Here is a 22,421-nt window from a genome sequence, read left to right as displayed (position 1 = left end):
GCATAAAGACTACATTTCCTAGCCTCCCTTGGAATTAGGTGTGGCCTCATGACTAAGTTCTAGCCAATGGGATACGAGCAAAAGTGACTTGTACAACTTCCAAGGTGTCTTCCCTGGCATACACCTTTCCCCTTTTTCCTGCTGGCTGAAATACTGACCCAGGATGAGCCACTGTGGACCCTACCTAGAGCTCACCATCAAGGGCTAGTGGGGTAGTGACAGAGAAGGGGCCTGGGTCCCTAGACAACCCTAAGGACAGAGCTGCTATTCCACCTTGAATTGCCTGCCTCTGGGCTGTTGTAAGATGGAGAAATAAACTTCTGTCTTGCTTCAGCAATTGTTAATTAAAAGTGAAACCACAGCTTACTAATATAGGCGTTTATCATATTATGCTATTATGATAAACTTATATGTTAAGCAATAATATCTTTACTATAGATTTCCAGTCAAGAGGCAGTAATATGTTATTAGACACTTTATTTCCATTAAAGTCGTGTCATTTCCTTTGAAAAAAATCTTTTATCAAATCAACTTTCAAGTATTGTTTTTGCTACTGGAAACAATCTCTCCCTCAACTCCAACTCTCACTGTTACCGCTACTACAGATTAAGAATTTTTGTAGATATGTATCCTCCTGAATAGTTTCAAAAAACAGTGCCAAGGACCTCACTAGTAAACCCCTGCTGAAGAACAAGTGAGACCCGGAAGGTTTTTTCAGACACAATGTCAGGGTTACTTAAATGCATGGCCAGTCAAGTGATGGGAACCTGCAGGCTATCTGTAACCAGTACATACAGAAAACAGACATTTCTAAGCTGTCCGGGTTTTTACAACCAGAATGACCCACAATTCATAGTGAGGTGGACCTCCAGCCAACACAGTGACTGTGGTGTCAGAGAGAAATGGTTTCCACCTCTTCCTATTGCTGGTGCCCTGGACAGCGCTGTCCTGCAGGCCACACGCCCATGAACTTCCCTTCCCACACTGGCCAGCTGGCTTCCGGATGAGTTGTGATTGTGGGATATGCAGGTAGAAAACTGGAAGACAGCACGAAAGAGGCAACCTTCCCGGTCCCCTTATTCAGCATGGCCTCTGGCAGGGGCAGTGGCAGTCACAGGCAAGAGAGGGTGACTCCACATGACTCTAGCAGCACTGGTGGCATCCAGTATCCTCAGTTTCTCCTGGAGAAAAGCGATGGCACTTCCAGCAGCTTTATTATGAGTACAAGCCTCAGCCCAGAGTGACAGAAGGTTCCTGACCTCTCTAACACTTCTACATCTCTCTCTCTCTCTCTCTCTCTCTCTCTCTCTCTCTCGATGTTATTTATTTATTTGAGAGAGGGAGAGCACGAGTAGGGTGAGGTGGAAAGGGAGAGAGAATCTCAAGCAGGCTCCAAGCCAAGTGCAGAGCCCGAAACAGGGCTCAATCTCACAGTGCTGAGATCATGACATGTACCTGCTGGTTGTTGCTACTATTATCACACAGAAAGGGAACCTATAGACACCCAGTCTCATTTGACAGGATTTATCTGTTGGGGCTTTAAGGCTCTTGTGTCTTTTGATCACCCTTACTTCTAGCTGTAGGTTTGGCCCTAGCTCTATTATGGAGTTCTCTCTTCCATCCATTCCCTTTCCCTTTCTGGTGTTTCTGGAGAAGCAACACCCTCCTGGAGCTCCTCACATACTCCCCCAGGGTCAGGTCCTACCCAGCATCCTTTCTCCCCTCTCACCCCTTTCTCACCCTGCAGAACCTCTAAATGCTCAGTGTTCACTGGCCCCTGTCACTGCTCCCATCCTATCTATCTTCCTTCACTCCATCTGCACACGTCTGGGATATCTTGCAACCATACTTCCTCTAAAACCTCTTGAACCTTCCCTTAAACCCCCCTATGCACATCTTCTGACTCCAAGGTCCCGGTCTCCACCCCCAGCACAGTCTTTTCCTTGTCCCACAAATACTTACTGCAAGGCTTCAACTATCAGCAGACATGTTATTTATATTGTTTTTTCTTTTTAATACACATTTGTCCCTGTCTCCCCAAGAAGAATATAGATTGCATGGCAGCAGGAGTCTTCACTTCACTCACCACTGAATTCACAGTGCCTAGGATGTTAAGTGGCACATAATGGGCATCTAGTACATATTTATTGAATAAATATTCAGTTTCTTATGAGAGCTTCAGAGGTGATGGTGGTTTCAGGCATTCCTCCAAGGACTTTTGTTGGCAGGCCATCACCAACAGCTTGCCTATCTTCTTCTGTCCCATGGCACCCTCTTGTCCTTCTTCCCCATCTCCTTCATGGGTAGCTCTTCTCCTACCATCGAGAAGGGTCCCAGGGCTCCTAAGTCCTAGGGTCCCAGGGCTCATAAGTTTAATCCTCTTCTCACTCAGGCTCCAGGGATGAGCCTTCACATAACAGCTTTGCTAACCATATTCATGCAGAAAAGCCTTGGCTTTCAAAATTACATATTTCTATTCACACACAAAAACATAACATATCCTTCTTAAACACTTATACGCCTGATGAAGAAATAATTCTTATTAATGCCCTGATGGACAAGAGCAAGGCCTACGCTTTCCATTTGAGGAAATCACACTAACATTTTCAAAATTAAGAACCGTTCAAGACAAGAGTAGAATAGATACCACAAAGCAGGACATGATAAACTGCCAAATTACCTATACAGACAATTACTGGTACAAGAGTGGACAGGGCATTAATATTTATTGGGAGTAAAGCCTACTATGTACTTAACCTGCCGAAGGTCATGCATGGAGAAGTAAAGGGCTGAGAATTCTAACGCACATCTATTCACCTCCAAGTGCATTGCATGCCCTTCTACTTGGAAGAGCTTCGGAAGGCTAGATATGCATATACGTGAAGGGTCTTTTGTTTCTAATAATGAAGGCTTGACAAGGCACAGATCACTATAAACAAAAATCTGAACTTGAGAAAGCAGGGAGTAAGCCAACACAGCTGGAGTGGGCTGCCTGGGAAGGTGAATAGGTATAGCTCAGATGTGAATATGGCAGCTGAAAGAACATGCCTTTTAAGGTGGGAGGACTTCACGGCAGGAGAGAAGGAACACCAGTCTGCTGCTTGCTAGGCTGCCCGCCCAGGGACAGCAAGGGAGGGTCCTGGATGCTCGCTGCTGCCCAGATGAAAGGGGAGCCTGAGGCCCATCTGGTGAGGAGCAGAAAGAAGGGACAGGACAGGGACCGGACAGGGAGCTACTGAAAAATGATGAAAGGAAGAGTATTAGCGACAAGAAGTGTTACAAACGGAAAGCTGCACCCCAGTTACAGAAAGACAGGGATGGAAGTCCGTTTTTGTAGTTTTGTGATGATGTGATTAATATGAGATGATAAATAACCAGATAGAGATGCCCAGGAGACAGTTGGAAATATAGCTTGATGCAAGAGAACATCCAGCCCACCAGCCCTTCCCACCAGGTCCAAGAGAGCTAACCCCTAAGTAAGGCATCCATGGTATGGAACAAATTAACTTTTCTTTTAATCAGACTGGTATGAGTTATGTATCATCCACGGAAAGTTGAGAAAATGATCACTCAAATCATGTTTGGGGTTTTATGTTTTAGATGAAGACTTCTACTTGATAAAGGAGAACAAGAGAAGGCAGGAAGCCTGTGCTTCAGGAGAAGACAATTTTGGGGTGCGCAGAGACTCAGTATGTCATGGTGTCCAGGAGAATGCGCGCAGCATGAGCAGAGGGCATAGCAACGAGCGGCTGGGTAGGGAGGGAAGAGGCATGCTGTGAGCAGAAGGAATGGAATGAGCAACGTCCAGAGGCCTGGCTAATATAGGGAATAGCAAATGACTGCATATAGCTGAGAAAGTGTGGCATGGGGGTGGCGGTGGGGGGTCGGGGTGCAGGCAGGAGTTAAGGCAATATTATGGTCCTGTTGGTTGTCCCAGGACCAGTGCCAAAAGCACATCTGCCCCACTCTGCAGATTTGCCCTACCGCTGACTAAGGAGGTACAAAAGACTAGCCCTCTGGCCTCTAGGTGGGATCACCTTGGGAGAACAATGCAAGCTCCAGTGCTCCCTGAGGGATCAGCTGGGACCACAGCTCTGCTCAGCTCCTTTCCCTGCCTCCCTCCCCGCAACCCCAACCCCTCCCTCTTTCTCCTGGAAGCCCCCTCAATGAACCAGGGGTCCCCAAAGTCTTGTTTCAGGCTCTGCTTTTATGGAACCCAACCTAAGACAGGCCATTAGGTCAACATATGGAAGACCACAGAAGGTCACAAGAAGCCCTTGAGGATTTTATTCAAAGGGAGGTCAAGAGAAATGGAAGAAAACCACTGGGGAAGCAGCAGAGCCAGTGAAGGAAGGGGTGGAGAGCCTAAGACAGGAGGGGTGTCTGGTGGGGAGCCAACATAGGGTTCTCAGCTACAGATCCTGGGTGCGTCAGCAAAGACGGCAGCAGCCTGGGGGCAGGGCGGGGGAGGAGACGGCGGATGCGCTTGGGCTGCAGCACCAAGCAGATGTGCAGTTCAAGTGGCAGGGAAGATGGGGGAGCGCTCTATAGAGAGAGGTCACAAGGCTGGTGGCTGCAGAATCACTGAGATCTGCTTGGCCTTGCTGATTTCCAAATGCCTGTAGGCCATCATGCTGCTAAATTCTGTGGACAGCTGAAAACCCAGGCCTGGGGCCCTTGAGAGGGATCTCACCTAGAGTATCAGTCAGAGGGTGCCCTGGGCTACTTGTAGCAGGAACCTGGGTATCATGGCTTTTAGCCAAGTGTGAGTTTCTTTTTCTCACAGAACAGGAAGTCTAGCAAGCAGGCTAGGGAGGGCTGGTGCAGTGGCTCTGGTATGTCACAGATGTCCCCAGCTCCTGCCAGCCTCTGTTCTTCCAGCCTTGGTACATGGGCAACCTCCACCCCACAGTCCAGGTAGGAAGGAGAAGAGAGATGAGATAGAAACAAGGAGAAACACTTATATCAGGAGAGGGAAAACTTCCCCGGAAACGGACAGGCTTCCATTTATATCTCTTTGGGCAGAACTACATCACGTGGCTATCCCCAGCTGCAAAGTCAGCCAGGAACTTTTTACAAGCTGGGCTGGCTGCTTCCCCAAACAAAATTTGGGTTCAGTTGGTAAGGAAGGGAAGGGGTATCTGTAATAGTCAATAGTAGGATGTGCCACACCTGAAATAAGGTCCTGGGGTATCTGGATAAAAGGTTAGTAGTTGAGACTGCTCTAAAGAGATAAGATCCCCAAGGGGAAGAACAAAATGCAGAGCTGTCTTAACCCCAGGCAGCCCATCTTCAAGGGGTTGGGGAGGAAAGGAAGAAACACACGAGATAGCTTTGGAAATCAGAAAAGGAAATATTAGGCAAAATCAGAACTGTGATGTGACAATTCCAAGTCTGGGTTCACCAACAACCTGAAACTCCAATTATTTAAGAGAGGGAGCACACCTAGTTCCTAAATGAAACACACTTTTTTTTTTTAAGATTTTATTTATTTATTCATCAGAGTCACAGAGAGAGAGGCAGAGACATAGGCAGAGGGAGAAGCAGACTCCCTGCAGGAAGCCTGATATGGGACTTGATCCCAGGACCCCAGGATCACGACCTGAGCCAAAGGAAGACGCTCAATCACTGAGCCACCCAGGCGTCCCACAAAATGCATTTTAAACTGCTTTACCCTAAACAAGTAATATGGGTGCCCACACCAAAAAGGGCAATGTCTAAAAGTTCATTTCATCAATTCTGTGAGAATGCAGAGATGAGCTGACAGACTGAGTCCAGAATGAGCCCCTACTTTCCAGATACCCAAAGTCGAGGGAGATGAGAACAGGAATATATTCACAGCAGTGGGGGTGGGAGGGAGCGTGGGAGCAAGAAGACTGTTCAGAAGTGCGGCACCTGCCACCCAGCATACACACAGACACAGTTTAGTCACAGAGTTGACCCCCGCTCCCTCCAGGCCAGCTTGCTAAAGCTCATCCATGGGCACAGGACAAGAGAGGGAGGGCTGGGGCCCAGGAGCTGGGGAACAGTGGGGATGAGTGAAGTCTACACTCAACTTCCTCCTGCCCTTGCCCCACCGGGAGAAGCAGTGGGGTAAGGTGGGAGAGGTGTGGGGGGGACAGCACTGTAGCCAGAAAAGCTCAAGAGGACACCAGGCCAGGGCCTCACCTGTGGCTTCCAGAGCTCTGGGTGACAGGTTACTCCTCTCCCACTGATCCCAGAAGCCAACCTGTCCTCCCCGTCCAACCAGGCAGACAATCTAGGTGGCTCATTCTTTTTTTTTTTTTAATAAATTAATTTTTATTGGTGTTCAATTTACCAACATACAGAATAACACCCAGTGCTCATCCCGTCAAGTGTCCCCCTCAGTGCCCGTCACCCATTCACCCCCACCCCCCGCCCTCCTCCCCTTCCACCACCCCTAGTTCGTTTCCCAGAGTTAGGAGTCTTTATGTTCTGTCTCCCTTTCTGATATTTCCCACACATTTCTTCTCCCTTCCCTTATATTCCCTTTCACTATTATTTATATTCCCCAAATGAATGAGAACATACACTGTTTGTCTTTCTCCGATTGACTTACTTCACTCAGCATAATACCATCCAGTTCCATCCACGTTGAAGCAAATGGTGGGTATTTGTCATTTCTAATGGCTGAGGAATATTCCATTGTATACATAAACCACAGCTTCTTTATCCATTCATCTTTCGATGGACACCGAGGCTCCTTCCACAGTTTGGCTATTGTGGACATGGCTGCTAGAAACATCGGGGTGCAGGTGTCCCGGCGTTTCATTGCATCTGTATCTTTGGGGTAAATCCCTAACAGTGCAATTGCTGGGTCGTAGGGCAGGTCTATTTTTAACTCTTTGAGGAACCTCCACACAGTTTTCCAGAGTGGCTGCACCAGTTCACATTCCCACCAACAGTGTAAGAGGGTTCCCTTTTCTCCGCATCCTCTCCAACATTTGTGGTTTCCTGCCTTGTTAATTTTCCCCATTCTCACTGGTGTGAGGTGGTATCTCATTGTGGTTTTGATTTGTATTTCCCTGATGGCCAGTGATGTGGAGCATTTTTTCATGTGCATGTTGGCCATGTCTATGTCTTCCTCTGTGAGATTTCTCTTCATGTCTTTTGCCCATTTCATGATTGGATTGTTTGTTTCTTTGCTGTTGAGTTTAATAAGTTCTTTATAGATCTTGGAAACTAGCCCTTTATCTGATACGTCATTTGCAAATATCTTCTCCCATTCTGTAGGTTGTCTTTGAGTTCTGTTGACTGTATCCTTTGCTGTGCAAAAGCTTCTTATCTTAATGAAGTCCCAATAGTTCATTTTTGCTTTTGTTTCTTTTGCTTTCGTGGATGTATCTTGCAAGAAGTTACTGTGGCCAAGTTCAAAAAGGGTGTTGCCTGTGTTCTCCTCTAGGATTTTGATGGAATCTTGTCTCCCATTTAGATCTTTCATCCATTTTGAGTTTATCTTTGTGTATGATGCAAGAGAGTGGTCTAGTTTCATTCTTCTGCATGTGGATGTCCAATTTTCCCAGCACCATTTATTGAAGAGACTGTCTTTCTTCCAGTGGATAGTCTTTCCTCCTTTATCGAATATTAGTTGACCATAAAGTTCAGGGTCCACTTCTGGGTTCTCTATTCTGTTCCATTGATCTATGTGTCTGTTTTTGTGCCAGTATAGGTGGCTCATTCTAAACCAGTTTTAGCCATGGAACTTTGTATGAAAGCTCACTTAAAATCCTAAGACCTGGGGTACCTGGGTGGCTCAGTTGGTAAAGCAGCTGCCTTCAGCTCAGGTCATGTTCCTGGGTCCTGGAATAGAGCCCCACGTCAAGTTTCCTACTCAGTGGGTAGTCTGCTTTTCCCTCTCCCTCTTCCTCTGCCCCTCCACCTCTCTCATGCTCTTTCTCTCTCTCCTCTCAAAACAAAACAAAACAAAACCATAATACAGATAAGAGGCATACAATTAGGGGTGCCTGGGTGGTCAGTCATTGGACATCTGACTCTTGGTTTCAGCTCAGGTCATGATCTTAAGGTTGTGGGATCGAGCCCTGCATCAGGCTCTGCACTCAGCAGAGAGTCAGCTTGAGATTATGTCTCTCCCACTTTCCCTCCCTCACATGCTCTCAATCTCCCTCTCTCTCAAACAAGTAAATAAATCTTTAAAAAAAAAAAAAAGAGGCATGCAATTGATCTTTTGCAGGGTTTCTCCACTTTAGCACTACTGACACTGGGGCTGGGTAATTCTTTGTTGTAGGAAGCTGTCTCAGGTAAGGTGTGTTGTGTAGGGTGTTTAGTAGCATCCCTGGCCTCCACTCACTAGATGCCAATAGCATCTCCGGTCTCCTGCCTCTGCCAGCTGTGACAACCAATTTTAGTATATGTGCTACCGAAGTGAGCACCAGCTGTAACAACCAAAACTGTCTCCAGACACTATCAGATGTTCCCTGGGGGGCAAAACTGCCCCCAACTCTACCTACTGGAATAAAATCATTGTCTCTATTAAAATTCCAAACACTACCATATTTTTTAAGTACTGAGGGTTATCAAACTCATTACAAAAGATGAAAATCAGAGTAGACTAAAAATTGAAGACCCTTGGAGTTTCAGTATCTAATCTTGTTAATGTCTGGTTTGGGTTGCTTGATCTCAAGAAACTGGATTCATCAAGGTAAATGGTCGTGTTCTCACCTGTAAAATGTGTCAGCCAACAGACAGGCACAAGCCTGCATTCACACAGCAGCCAGGGCCGAGCACCAGACTGCAGAGGAGGGTTCTTAGATGTGCATGGGGATGGAAGGAGCACACTCCTTTCTGGATCTAAGTGTCTCATGCACTCCTTTCTGGATCTAAGTGTCTCACCTTTAACCACCCCATTCCATTCCCACCACCAAAGCGGGAAAAACTCCCTCTACACAATCCTTTCCTGTTTCTACTGCATGGGCAGGGTCTTACTTCTCCTTTAGGAATGTGAAATTTCACCCATGATACCAAAATCCACAAAGGAAGTGCTGGTTTGAGCTCTGCTGCTGAGACCATACTCAATCATTTCCTGTCTTCTAGGATTTGTTCAATTGAACTTATCCGTGCCTGCCACCAGGTGAGGACACAGAGAGATGGTTCTCCTGGAACCAGGAAGAGGCTCTCGCCAGACACAGGATCTCTAATGTCTTGATCTTGGGCTTCCCAACCTCCAGAACTGTGAGAAATGAATGCCTATTATATAAGTAAATAATAAATAAATAAATAAATAAATAAATAAATAAATAAATAAATAAAGCCTCCACCACTGCCCTGGCCAGTGGTTCTGCAACTTGACCAGGCACAAGAACCACTCAGAGGCTGTGAAGTATGCAGATTCCTAGACCTCATCCCCAGAACTTCTCACCAGGCAGGACCAAGTAAGGATGCAAATGTGTATTCTAAGCAAGTTCTACAGAGTTATGTGCATGTGGCACTTTGAGAAACCAAGGCTACATCTTTAGCCTAAAGATTTTCAGATCCTCCTACAAACTGTTCAGTTACAAGGACCTGTCTTCTGAAATGAAAAATAAGTGTTGCTCCATGAATGCAGTCCACACTCTATTAATTTTGATCACCAATCAAAATGTAAACATGGCAATGAATCTGAGGTCTGCCTGCCTATTAATCTGCTAGTCAACGGGTATTCCTCTAAGGTTGAGAATGCATCATTACTAGCATTCAATTGCTGGCTTTTCATATGTTTAAAAGTGCTGGGCAGGCCAGGTGGCTCAGGGGTTTAGCGCTGCCTTCAGCCCAGGGTGCAATCCTGGAGACCCTGGATCGGATCGATAGAGCCTGCTTCTCCTTCTGCCTGTCTCTCTCTCTGTGTCTCTCATGAATAAATAAATAAAATCTTAAAAAAAAAAAAAGTGCTAAAGCAGGGGTACCTGGGTGGCTCAGTCAGTTAAGCATCTGCCTTCAGCTCAGGTCATGATCCTGGGGTCCTGGGATTGAGCTCCACAGAATTGGGATCCCTGCTCACAGTTGGGAGACTGCTTCTCCCTCTCCCTCTGCCTCTTCCTTCTGCTTGCGCTCTCTTTCTGTCAAATAAATAAATGAAATCTTTAGAAAAAAAGCGCTAAGGCAATTAATCCTGAATCCTTGGAATACATAAACATTCTCCAAAACTAGAACACGTCCAGGAGCTACACATGGTATTTCTCCAAGATTTCACTAAAGTGACAAAGTTGTTGACAGTGCAGCACCTCTTAAAAATCCAGAGCCTTCTCCCCATCCCCACTCTCTCTGACACTCCTCTCCCCCTCATTCCCCTTCATCCTAGGGCCTCCTGCTCCCACCCTCACCCCACCTCAGGGTCCTCTGCCTCTGTTGGTCCTCCAAGTGGCTCTCTCCTTCACCCTCTTTATTCTAGTCTTTGTTCCCAAGTCACCCTCCTGGTAAAACAGCATTCCCACCCCTGAGCCTTGTTATTCACTCCTGCTACTGCACAGCACTCATTACTACTCACACATATTTGCCTGTTGTCTGTTCTCCCCACTAAATACAAGCTTCCTAGAAAAGAGGCTCTGGCGATTCAGTTTATGGTTATAACCTCAGGACCTACAGCAAGGCTCTAAATACTTGCAAAGGATGGACTCATCCAAGTCTCTGCAGGATAGCCAACCCAAAGTCAACAAGAGGCAGACATGAAAATCAGATCCTTGCCTGTGTCCAGATACCACAATCACTGGGCATTTGTGAAGTGTCCAGAGCATGCCTGACACTCAGAGAACAGGGATGGGGATCCTTTATAAACAAAGTCAAATGACTGTCCCACCCACCATCATGGGAAATAAAAGGAGCAGCTGGATCAGTTTTGTTTTGTTTTTTTAAGAGGAGAGGAAAGAGATATAAAACAGTCAACAGTGCCGCTGTTTGATAATGGCCAAGTCAGCTCTTTCAGGATGTTTGCTAATATGTAAAAAGCAGGGTTGGATGAGAACATTTCTAACTGCCTCTTCTTCCACTAAAATTTATGAGTCTCACCTGCTTTTCAAAGTAAGAACAGGAAACATAAAACTTAGCTGATTCAATGGATGCTCATACATTACAGCCATTTAGGAGAGAGAAATAGGAAGCTGGAATAAGTGGAGGGAAATGGATTTAAAAATAATAATAAAAGGGGAAAGAGAGAGTAGGATGGAGAAGACAGAGTGGAGGAAATGGAGTGGGGGGGGCTAGGGGACAGGAAATTCTGGGAGAGGAGAGCTGGAAGGGAGAAATAGATAGGAAGGAGGAAGAGAAGCTTCAGTGTTCTCATATTCTGTTCCCTGGAGCTGGACAGTTTCCCAGGAACCCCTCTCTGTAAATTCTAATACGCAGCCCCAACCACACACCCACCTCAGGCCCTAACTCAGAGCTCCCCTTCTGAATCCAAGAACTGCCCCCTGCCACGCCCGCCCCTCTAGAGAGACTCCCCTAGATGACATAAAATGCAGTGGGGGCTGGTAAAGGACCCCCTCCTCACACAGAACATAGTAAATGCAGGATTTCTACCAAAACATACAACCTGACAGTCTGTCAAGGCAGGAGAGAGGACTATCTTTAATGGGCTCATGCCCAGGCTCTGGGCAAAGTGCACTCTCCAAGAGCTCTGTGTCTTATTTGCTGGCAAGCGTTTGACCAAAGTGTCTTAGTGAAGTGCACTGATCTCACACATCAACACTCTCCACTGTGTTTAAATATATTTTCGAAGTTACATTCTGCCGGGGAAGTCTCTTGTACAGGACAATTGGGGGTGGGAGCAGGAGTGAAGTCTAAACCAAGTCTACTACACCAAGTAAACATGTGAGTCAGAGCTGGTGGTTCAGCTGCCTGAGGACAGCCAGCAGGAGGGAAGTCTGAGGAGCAGCAGCAGTAGAAAGAAACCTTCCTGTCAGGTGAAGCTGCACTATTAATGCTCTTCCACTGTCTTTTGCCAATGCCAGGGGGAGCCAAGCCAATGATGAAGAGAGCTCAGTGTTGTGGGAAATGACTTCATTAGTGACCACGGAAAGGGGAGACCCTGAAAAGCCCTACGTGCCTTCTGATGCTAGACTGTCCACAGCACCACGACCTGCAGACTTCTGATTTTCAAACTTGATTTTCTGACATAATCTCAAACTTACAGAAGGATTACAAGAACAGCACAAAAAAATTCCCATATATCTTTCACCTGGACTCCTCAACTGTTAACAATCTACCATATTTGCTCTGTCATTCTATATAACACAATATACCATGCATATTACTTTTTTTAAAAAAAGATTTTATTTATTTATGAGAGAGAGAGAGAGAGAGAGAGACAGAGACATAGGCAGAGGGAGAGGCAGGCTTCCTGTGGGGAGCCTGATGTGGGACTCGATCCCAGGAGCCCGGGATCACGACCCAAGCCAAAGGCAGATGCTCACCCACTGAGCCACCCAGGCATCCCAGCATTTACCTTTTTGACCATTTGAAAGTAGTTGAAAATATGACATTCCCACCTACCCTGGGAAAATATTTCAGTATTTCCTGAATACAAGGATATTCCCTTACACAACCACAATATAATGATAAAAATCAGGAAACTATCGTTGCTTCAATACCATCTAATCTAAAGACCAGACAAAAAGTTCTTTATTAGTTCCAATAATAGCCCTAGAGCAAAAAGGATCACATGTGGTGTTCAGTTACCACATATTTTGAACCTCCTTTAACCTGAAACAGTTGCTTTATCTTTCACGATCTTTGCATTTTTTGAAAAGTACAGGCCAGTTATTTTGTAGGATGTCCCTCAATTGAGATTTGTCTACTTCTTCATGATTGGATTTAAGTTATACATTTTTGCAGAAATATCACAGACTAATGCTGGGCTCTTCTCAATGCATTTTCTTAGGAGGTACCTGATGTTGGATTTGTCCCACTGCTGGTGATATTAAATTTGATCAATTGGTTAAAGTGATGGAAGGCAGGTTTCTCCACTGTCAAATTACTATTTTTCCTTCATAATTAATAAGTAACTTCGTAATTTCCTTCGTAATTAATAAGTAACTTGATGGTCAATACTTAGAGACTAAGCAAATATCCTCTTCCTCATCAAATACTTATTTCGGCACCCATTGGTGGATTCTTGCTGGAATAAGGGTAAAATCCAGTGTGAGGACACACAAGGTCAAACTTCAAGGAAAAAAATGTGGGCTTGTTGAAACAGTATTTCATGAACAAGAATTAGCATGTGAGACTTAATTCAAATAACCCTGGGTTATGTTCACTCTTAGTAATTAAGGAGAAGAAAAAAAAGAACACCTCTAGATTTACTTCTGAGAATATACATTAGTGTCCTTAGCATCCTAATTTCTCTCATGGCAAGCCATGCTTGCTGGAAACTCAGCCCTGCAATTTGCAAGGTGTCCGGTGGCAGCAAAGAGAGACACCCACGTAACAGAGAGCTGACAGCTAGAGTCATCCTCGCCCAGAGGCCCGATTCTCCAGCGGCCAACGTTGAGGCACTCAGCTTGGTGATTCCTGGTGTGCTGTGGCGTGGCACAGGGAGGTATATTTGAAAACAAAACCCCCAACTATCTACTGCCTTAGATGAGCCACAGTCAGGTTTAGGAACTCTTGACTTGACTCATTTGAGAAGTTTTTTTTTAAAGCTCTATTATCACAAAGTTAGAAACTTCAGAAATTACTTAACAGCGGAAAGAACATTCTGAAATCACATACTGGTTGTCATACTACAACCTACTGATATCCACTGTTAACATTCTGGTCTGTCTTCAGTCTTTGCATACATATATTTTATCAGGATTGGAATCAAAGTGTCTATACCAGCCTTCTCCAAGCTGGGTTCTACTGGAGAATTGGGCCCAACAGAAAAGGATCTGAATACTTATTTTTCTCAATTCTCCCAATGATGGTCTATAACTAGAATCATTCCTGAAACACAGAAGAGAAGTTAATTCGTTACATACCATGGTTGCCTTAGAGTAGTAGGGCTTAATTCTCCTGCAGGCCCCCATTGCAGAGGTCTGGTCCATATTGTTGGATAATTTGCTTCATTTCCCTAATAATCCTTTAAATAAGCATTTAATAAGCACCTTCCATAAACCAGGCACTGGGAATATAAAGATAAATAAGACACAGCCCCTTTCTTCTTTAAATGAATAATCCAGCCAGTAAAGGTGAAAATATCTTTAAACCCCAAACACCAAATAATGCCCTGACAGAGGGACAGAAGTACACCTGGAGCAGCCAGGAACCATCACCTCCATCACAGGATAGCAGGGAGGCTTCCCTGAGAAGATGATGCAGAAATGAGTCCCTAAAGGATGGGCAAGACTTCAGAGAAAGACAGAAAAGAGAACAGGCATTCCAGATGGAAGGAAGGCCATGCCAAAATGCCCAGAGAGACAGGCTCAGGCCTGATCAGAGTACCTGGTGAAAGTGGCAGAAGACGTGGCTAAGAAGGAACCAGGCCCTCCAAACGCACCCCAAAGGAGGAGGCACCAGGTGGCCGTAAGTGGTTCCAGAGCGAGGATGGCCAGCTCAGGCTGGAATGAAGGAGGCCAGGGGAGAGGAGATCAAGGGAGAGGTCACGGAGTTTGCTACAGCTGAGGGCGATAGGGGAGCCAAACCAGAGTGGGTGCAATGATTAGGGGGCCGACCGGGGGACATGGAGGTAGATGCCACACAGAACTTGGTAACCGAGCTGGCAGTGCCTGTTCTAGGGGCCTGCCAGCTGAGATCTGGCCCACATAACTCAGGCCAGTAATGGGAAGAAGAAAAAAAAGAAGAAAAAAAAGCAAAGTCCATGTAAGAGGGCACTATACAGCTCGATCATTCCAATGTTCTCTAAGATAATGTAATGGCGAAGGTGGTGGTACCCCTCAGAGAAGGAGGCCAGAGGGAATGACAGGTGACCCCGGAGTAAACTGAGGAGAAGTGCTCAGAGTACTGCCCCTCCTCTTTGAGTCCCTTCAAGCTCTAACAGCGCTCCAGTGGGGGTTCCCTGTGACAGCCACCATCCAGGTGGGTAGGGAAGGGAAGGAGAAAGATTCACTAGGCAACTTACGGTTTACATAGTAACAGGATTGGATAAGCCTCGATGTCCTAGAAGAAGCAGACTAGTTATGTCAAACTCAAATCAGAAATCAGTAATGACCCTGGGAAAGGAAATGAAGGGACAACAACTGGAACCAGAAGTTCGACAGGCCCTCGCAGTTTTTGAGACTAAAGTGGGGGAAACGATCCTACAGAAGAAAAAGGCGAGTTTTGTTTGGGCCATTTCGAACTCAGGACAAGTTAAATATGCCTGAACTCTTAAAACCAACAATATGTATTTAGGTCTGTCAAGAAACAGGGCTAAAATAGAGAATTTCTTTTTACGCCCCAATTACACATCCCTTTTACTCTTTTGCTCCAAATATTTCGGCAGGCCCCTAAAGAGGCACACTGCCACTCACATAACCAGTTTTTTGGGGTTTTTAAAATTTTATTTATTTATTCATGAGAGACGCAGAGAGAGAGGCAGAGACATAGGCAGAGGGAGAAGCAGGCTGTCTGTGGGGAGCCTGATGCAGGATTTGATCCCAGGATGCCGGGATCAAGACCTGAGCTGAATTCAAACAGATGCTCAACCACTGAGCCACCCAGGTGCCCCTCACATAACCAGTTTTAATCAAGCATGGAGGTGGAGTATGGGCCTGGGACTACAGCACTAGTAACTCAGGACAGGCTCTTCTTCCAGAGGCTCTCATTACCATACTTTAAAAATCAAACAAGTAGATCTACCACCAGTGTAATAATATTCATAGTATTTCTTTCAAATTTATTCTACGTTGGACATGAGGGGTATGTTACAAGATGCTTTCAATTTGGGGGTGGGGGAAGGTACGTGTCTGGGAAGGGGTTAGGAAAGATCCTCCCAGGAAGGCAGGAGTGGGAATTGGTGGATGTGGGCAGGCAGGTGCCACCTGAGCAGGCACAGAGGGAAAAACTTCACATGGAGTGTCTGAAGATCCAGTCTGGAAGGGAATAATGTGCCAAGAGAAGCTGGAAAAAGAAGCAGGTCATGCCATGGCAGGCTGGAATTTTATCCTGAGGTAAAAGAAAAAGGGTGAGCATAGGGGACAGGGAGTTAACTGGAATTGGATTTTGGAGAGACCGCTCTTGAGGTCAGACTGGAGATGCGGAAGTCCTCTTGTACCCTGAGATCAGTTAGGAAGCTGCTGTAGAGACTCAGAGGAGTGGTGATGGTGCGGCAGGGAACACACCAACCTGGAGAGGGAACAGAGCTGTCTCAGCCACCTCAGGTAACCTTCTCAAGAATTTCTACAGGAGGGATCCCTGGGTGGCGCAGCGGTTTGGTGCCTGCCTTTGGCCCAGGGCGCGATCCTGGAGACCCGGGATCGAATCCCACATCGGGCTTCCGGTGCATGGAGCCTGCTTCTCCCTCTGCCTGTGTCTCTGCCTCTCTCTCTCTCTCTCTCTCTCTCTCTCTCTCTCTCTCTCTCTGTGACTATTATAAATAAATAAAAATTAAAAAAAAAAAAAAGAATTTCCACAGGAGCCATTCTGAGGCATGGGAGGGCTGTATTTGCCTCCAGGTCAGACTGCCTGAGTCATAATGTCCCCTGGATGTTTCCCCTCGGTTCTCTCCCCTATGGTTCTTAGTTAGCCTCTCTGAGCCTCAAAATTCTCATTTGTAAAAAGAGGATAATAATGACACCAAACTCATATGCCTTTTGTGAAAATTGAGTTGACATTATATATAAACAAAATGACACATATATGAAAATACATGACATACATATATTAAACATGAGGATAAACAGATGAGAATAAGGTGAGGCTGTACAGCATTTGTCTTTTTTCCTGTCCTATCTCTGTGTTGTAGCATGTAGGTTTGTTGGGAGGGGGGTGAATTTAATAAGAAGATTTTTCACAAAGAGCTCACTCCCTCTTCACCAACCAAAAAACACTGCTAGATTCCTATGATCCTAGATTTGCTTGGCAGGAACTGAACCCCACCACCAGAGTTAGCTCTGACTGTCCCCCCACCAGCTCAATGTTTACAGGCTAAGATGCAGAACTGTGTTGTCCAATACAGTTGCCACTAGCTACATGTGGCTGTTAAGTACGTCAAACATGGCCAAAACAAATTGAGATGTGCTGTATATAATAAGAGATACACCAAACTTTGAAGACTTAGTATGAACAGATCAATGTAAAATAGCTCTTTAACAATTATTATATTGATTTTGTAATATATTGAACATATTGGGTTAACTGAAATATATTGTTAAAATTAATTTCACAGGGTGCCTGGGTGGCTCAGTTGGTTAAGGGTCTGACTCTTGATCTTTGGTCTAGATATCAGGGTCATGAGTTCAAGCCTTGCACTGGGCTCCACACTAAGTGTGCAGCCTACTTTAAAAAAAATTGGGTTGCCTGAGTGGCTCAGTCAGTTAAGTGTCTGTCTTTGGCTCAAGTCATAATCCCAGGGTCCTGGGATCAAGCCCCACATCGGGCTCCCTGCTCAGTAGGGAGCCTGCTTCTCCCACTCCCCACTGCTCATGCTGTCTCTCACTCTCTTGCTCTCAAATAAATAAATAAATAAATAAATAAAATATTTTAAAAAATTAATATCCCCTGTGTTTTTTAAAGTTTCCTTTCTTCTAATTCATTGGCTCTGTTTTAATTGCTATGTTCCCAACTTCTTAATTTAGCTAATTAAATCATTGCCATTTTTGTTAATAAGCAATTAAGACTGTATGTTTCCCCCTTAAATACCAAGTTAGTTGCACCTCACAAGGTTTTTGAGTATACAACTCATCCTACAAGTTTTGACATATATGTTTAACATTATCAATTATCTTTCAAATCTAAATATTTTCAAATTCAAATTTTCAAATATGTTCTTTCAAAGTATCTTTTAATACTGATATAATTTAGCTGCACCGTGTTCAGAGAACTTAAATCTGTATGATACTGATTATTCTAAATATGTTAGGACTTCTTTCACAACCAGTTATACACTCAATTTTTATAGAAGTACAATCTTCACTTGCTGGGACCATGTTTTCTATATAATCAGTTTGATCAAGCTTATTGTTTGCTGGAATAATTCCTTTTATTTATTTATTTATTTATTTATTTATTTATTTATTTATTTATTTATTTATTTATTTATTTATGATAGTCACAGAGAGAGAGAGGCAGAGACACAGGCAGAGGGAGAAGCAGGCTCCATGCACCGGGAGCCCGACGTGGGATTCGATCCCGGGTCTCCAGGATCGCGCCCCGGGCCAAGGGCAGGCGCCAAACTACTGCGCCACCCAGGGATCCCTGGAATAATTCCTTATTCATTTTCACTCAGCTTGTCCTATCAGTTATTGAAAGATGTATGTTAAAATCTCCCACTATGATGGCAAATTTGGCAACTTGCTTATCCTTCAGTTACTTTTTACTTTATATAGGTTGAAGCTGTGTTATTAGGTGCATAAGAGTTTAGAAGTTCTCATATTACTCAGAAATTGAAACATTGATGCAGCTGTTTTTTTTTAAGATTTATTATTTATTTATTCACGAGAGGCACATACACACACAGAGAGAGAGAGAGAGATAGGCAGAGACACAGGCAGAGGGAGAAGCAGACTCCCTGCCAGGAGCCGAATGCGGGACTCAATCCCGGATCCCAGGATCATGCCCTGAGCCGAAGGCAGATGCTCTGAGCCACCCAGGAGTCTCACACCTGTTTCCTTTTAATTTTTCAAATGTGGTATATGTATACAATGGAATATTACTCAGCCATTAGAAACGACAAATACCCACCATTTGCTTTGACATGGATGGAACTGAAGGGTATTATGCTGAGTGAAATAAGTCAATCGGAGAAGGACAAACATTATATGGTCTCATTCATTTGGGGAATATAAAAAATAGTGAAAGAGAATACAGAGAAAATGAGTGGGAAATATCAGAAAGGGAGACAGAACATGAGAGACTCCTAACTCTGGGAAACGAACAAGGGGTGGTGGAAAGGGAGGTGGGCGGGGGGTGGGGGTTACTGGGTGACGGGCACTGAGGGGGGCATTTGATGGGATGAGCACTGGGTGTTATGCTATATGATGGCAAATTGAACTCCAATTAAAAAAAAATGTAGCTACTAGAAAATTTTAAGTTATATGTGGCTTGGGTTATTTTTCCACGGACAGCACTGGTCTAGAGAAAGGATAAGCAAAGAGTCTGCACCAACCACCAAGCCCTGGAAGACTAAGGACTTGACTACAAAAAATAACAAGCAAAGAGGGGAGAGTCTTGGCAGCTCTGTTAAATAAAGCACCATACTCTGTCTTCCTCTCTTGCTGCTAGAGTGTAGATAGGAAATGAGACCAAGATGTTTCTGAAAAGCAGAAAGGAAGTGAAGAACAAGACAGAAGCAGAGAAAAAAGCAGAAGCTGAGAAAACACAGGGAAGAAGGAACCCTACATATATAATAGAACAACTACTTCTCTTCTGAACTCAATACGTTTAAGCCTTTAATTATGAAAATGACACTTAATATTAAAAACAGCCTAACTGTTCAAAAGGCAGAACTACTATTCCATTAAAATAGACCTTTTTTGTTATTTTTATCATTTCTCTCTCTCTGAATTAATCACATCATATGATACTTAGCTATTATGATTCCAGATAATAAAAACTTGAAGGGAAAAGGGGAAGGACTTATACATTATAGGAGTTGGTGAACCATCCGATAACTTAATCCTGGATATTTTTTCCATGCTGGAAGAAGAGAATAAAAATATCTTATATGGCCTCAAAAGACCAAGAAATGGGCTTTTCCTCTAGGACATGGGGGAATTCCTAGCAGAAATCCAGAAATACAGAGAAGGCAGGTCAGAGAAGCAGAAACAAGTATAGAAAGTACAATATTAATGGAACCAGAGGGAGAAGAGGTTCCCAGAAGTGTCTGCAGCAAGAAGGCTGGGATCTGAGATAAGGTAAAGCAGTTTGGCCAGAGAAACTCTTTCCTGACAACATTGCTCTTGGGTTCCCCACAGCTCAGCCTGTCCTGCTGCCTGACTCTGGGGTGACTGGGGCATGGAGGTGACTCCACTTGCCAAGAGCATGTGGGACATGGGGCAATGCCAGGTAGAAACTGATCACGACTCCCAGTAGGACTCCTGACTGTCACTTTAGTGCATTCATCAGCTAGAAGAAGGATGTATTAACACTATACCAATAAAAATTAACCACTAATTACCATTTAATAACCATACTGATCATTATACTAATAACAAGGTTATTATTCAAAAACTGGAATAAAATAGCTTTGCCTGCATCTCCCAAAGCTGAGTATACACAGACCCATGACCGAGCAATCACACACCAACTATAACCCCCATCAGAAATGCATATGTATGTATACCAAAGACAGGTACAAGAATAGTCACAACAGCATTATATGAGATAGTCAAATGCTGGAAACTGCCCAAATGTCCATCAACAGTGTACAGATAAATATGTGATATATTATTCACCCAATGGCCAAAATCAGCAACAAGAGTGAGCACACTACAATGAGAGGCAGTGTCATGACTGAGTATCGGAAACCCAGCTCATAAGGAAAGATGGCAGACATCACAGGATCCATTTATACAAACGTGGACAGTCAGGCGTAGGTTATCCTCAGGGATGTAGGGTCTGGAAGGGAGCACATGAGGAGCTCCTGCTTCTTGATCTGAGTGCATGGGTGTGTTCAGTTTGGAAAACTGGTGAACAGTACACTTATAGTATGTCTACTTTTCTATTAAAAAGAAAGAAAAAAAGAAAAAGCTCTCCAGGTAAGAAAAGCCTGGTAGTGTCCTTGTACCCCTCTAACCTCATTTGTCTCTTATTCCCTTACACAACTTCCTTACTCCCCCCTCTGCATGTGTGCTTAAGCTTGGGGAACCCACATGTCACCATCCATATTTATGGCTTCTTCCCACACGAGGCTGGTGATTTGAACCCCGCTCCCCCATTTTGGATGCCTTTGCTAACTTACACCATTCACAGGGATCCAGTCCTAGCTTCTCCTTTTTCAGCAGTTAGGAAGTTTGTACCATCATTATGTATCTTCCCAGCTGTTTTATTTCTGCTCAGCTAGACTAAAGACATGAAGCATGCCCTCTGGGAATGATCTCAACCCTCCACAAGCCGTTCAGATTAAATCGTTCCTCAGGAGCTAGAAGGGTATGGAAGGGGAGTCTTGATCCTTCTCCCAGGAATGGCTGGCTCCAAGACACACCCCTCTGCCCCCCAGCACCTGGATGGACTCCCACAGAGAACTCTGAGCCTCTTTTTATGGTCTGTTCACCTCCCAAGGGATAAATTCCCCTCACCGCTGCCAAACAGCATGGGGCTAACTTGGCAGCTTGTACCAAAATCATAAGCATTTTCAAAATAGGTAGTCAAAAACATGAGCTTTTAGAATTTACGCCTGTCAGCCCTTTCACTCTTCCATTAACCCCCTCACGCCTTCCCAGCTCACTCATTTCTTTTCTGGCCTAAAGAAAGAAATGGCTACTGATCATAACTAAGGTTCATTCCATCTTACAAAAACAGCAGCACTAGCATAATGAACAGCCACAAAAAAGGACTCAGGACATCCTGGTTATAGTGTCCTGGCAGTTCATAGCAGTCTCTCCCGTCCAAGAAATTTAGGTGATCCTGGCTCTAACACTAGAAATGTAAGACATTCTTCCAAGCTGTCAAGCTTTCCAGATTACACAAGTGAAACCACAACCCATCATGTTTTTGAGTTGGTGCCCCTTCTCTCAACAGACATGGATTCCTCTTCCAGTTTCAAGATATGCATCTCACTATGGAAGAGGATTAGCAGTTATAAACCAAGAGGAGAGTGAGGCTAAACACCAGAGGGCAGGAGATGAGTCTCCTTCATCTTTGTACCAGGGCACCTAGCTCCCTGCTTGGCACAAGCAGGCAAGCCAAGGGTGCCAGATGAAACGTAGCACATAAAACTATTTTCTCTTTTACAAGAACGATACCTAATTAAGCAAAGGCCACATATGCGAATTAAGACATGAGGACGTAAAATTCATTTTTCAAGCCATCTATTGATTTGCAGGTCCCTCTTCACTGGTAAACGCATTCTTCGGTCAGAACCACTGAACCGGAGGCCCGGAAGGAAGCACATCCATCCGCAGCTCAAGCCTCCCACTAGAGACGAGGAGACAGAGCCCCGCAGGGGGACCGGTGTCAGCCAAGGTCACCCAGCTGGTGTGGGGTAGGGACAAGACCCCGCCTCTCCCTCTTAGCCCAGCTCCTCTGAGAGATGCTCTCCGAAAACCTTGCGTTACTTACTACCAGCGTATAATGAATGCATGCCCACGTCAAGTCACTGCTTACAATTAATTCAA

At 44.8% G+C, this 22,421-nt stretch overlaps 1 protein-coding gene across 3 annotated transcripts in view; it reads right to left on the bottom strand.

Annotated features, from left to right (window-relative positions):
* The window catches only part of ST3GAL5 (ST3 beta-galactoside alpha-2,3-sialyltransferase 5), a 51,937-nt gene that overhangs the window by 28,777 nt on the left and 739 nt on the right, over window positions 1-22,421 (bottom strand). The window contains exon 2 of one of the 3 annotated variants that reach the window (XM_055327281.1): window positions 9,921-10,073. The exons of the other annotated variants lie outside the window; for them this stretch is intronic. The gene's annotated coding sequence lies outside the window, so the exon portion shown is untranslated. The remainder of the gene's footprint in view (window positions 1-9,920; window positions 10,074-22,421) is intronic. 3 annotated transcript variants of the gene reach the window in all.

The sequence above is a fragment of the Nyctereutes procyonoides genome, unplaced genomic scaffold (assembly GCF_905146905.1).
Source record: "Nyctereutes procyonoides isolate TBG_1078 unplaced genomic scaffold, NYPRO_anot_genome, whole genome shotgun sequence".
Taxonomy (NCBI): Eukaryota; Metazoa; Chordata; class Mammalia; order Carnivora; family Canidae; genus Nyctereutes; species Nyctereutes procyonoides.
This window is presented reverse-complemented; position numbering and strand designations above follow the sequence as displayed.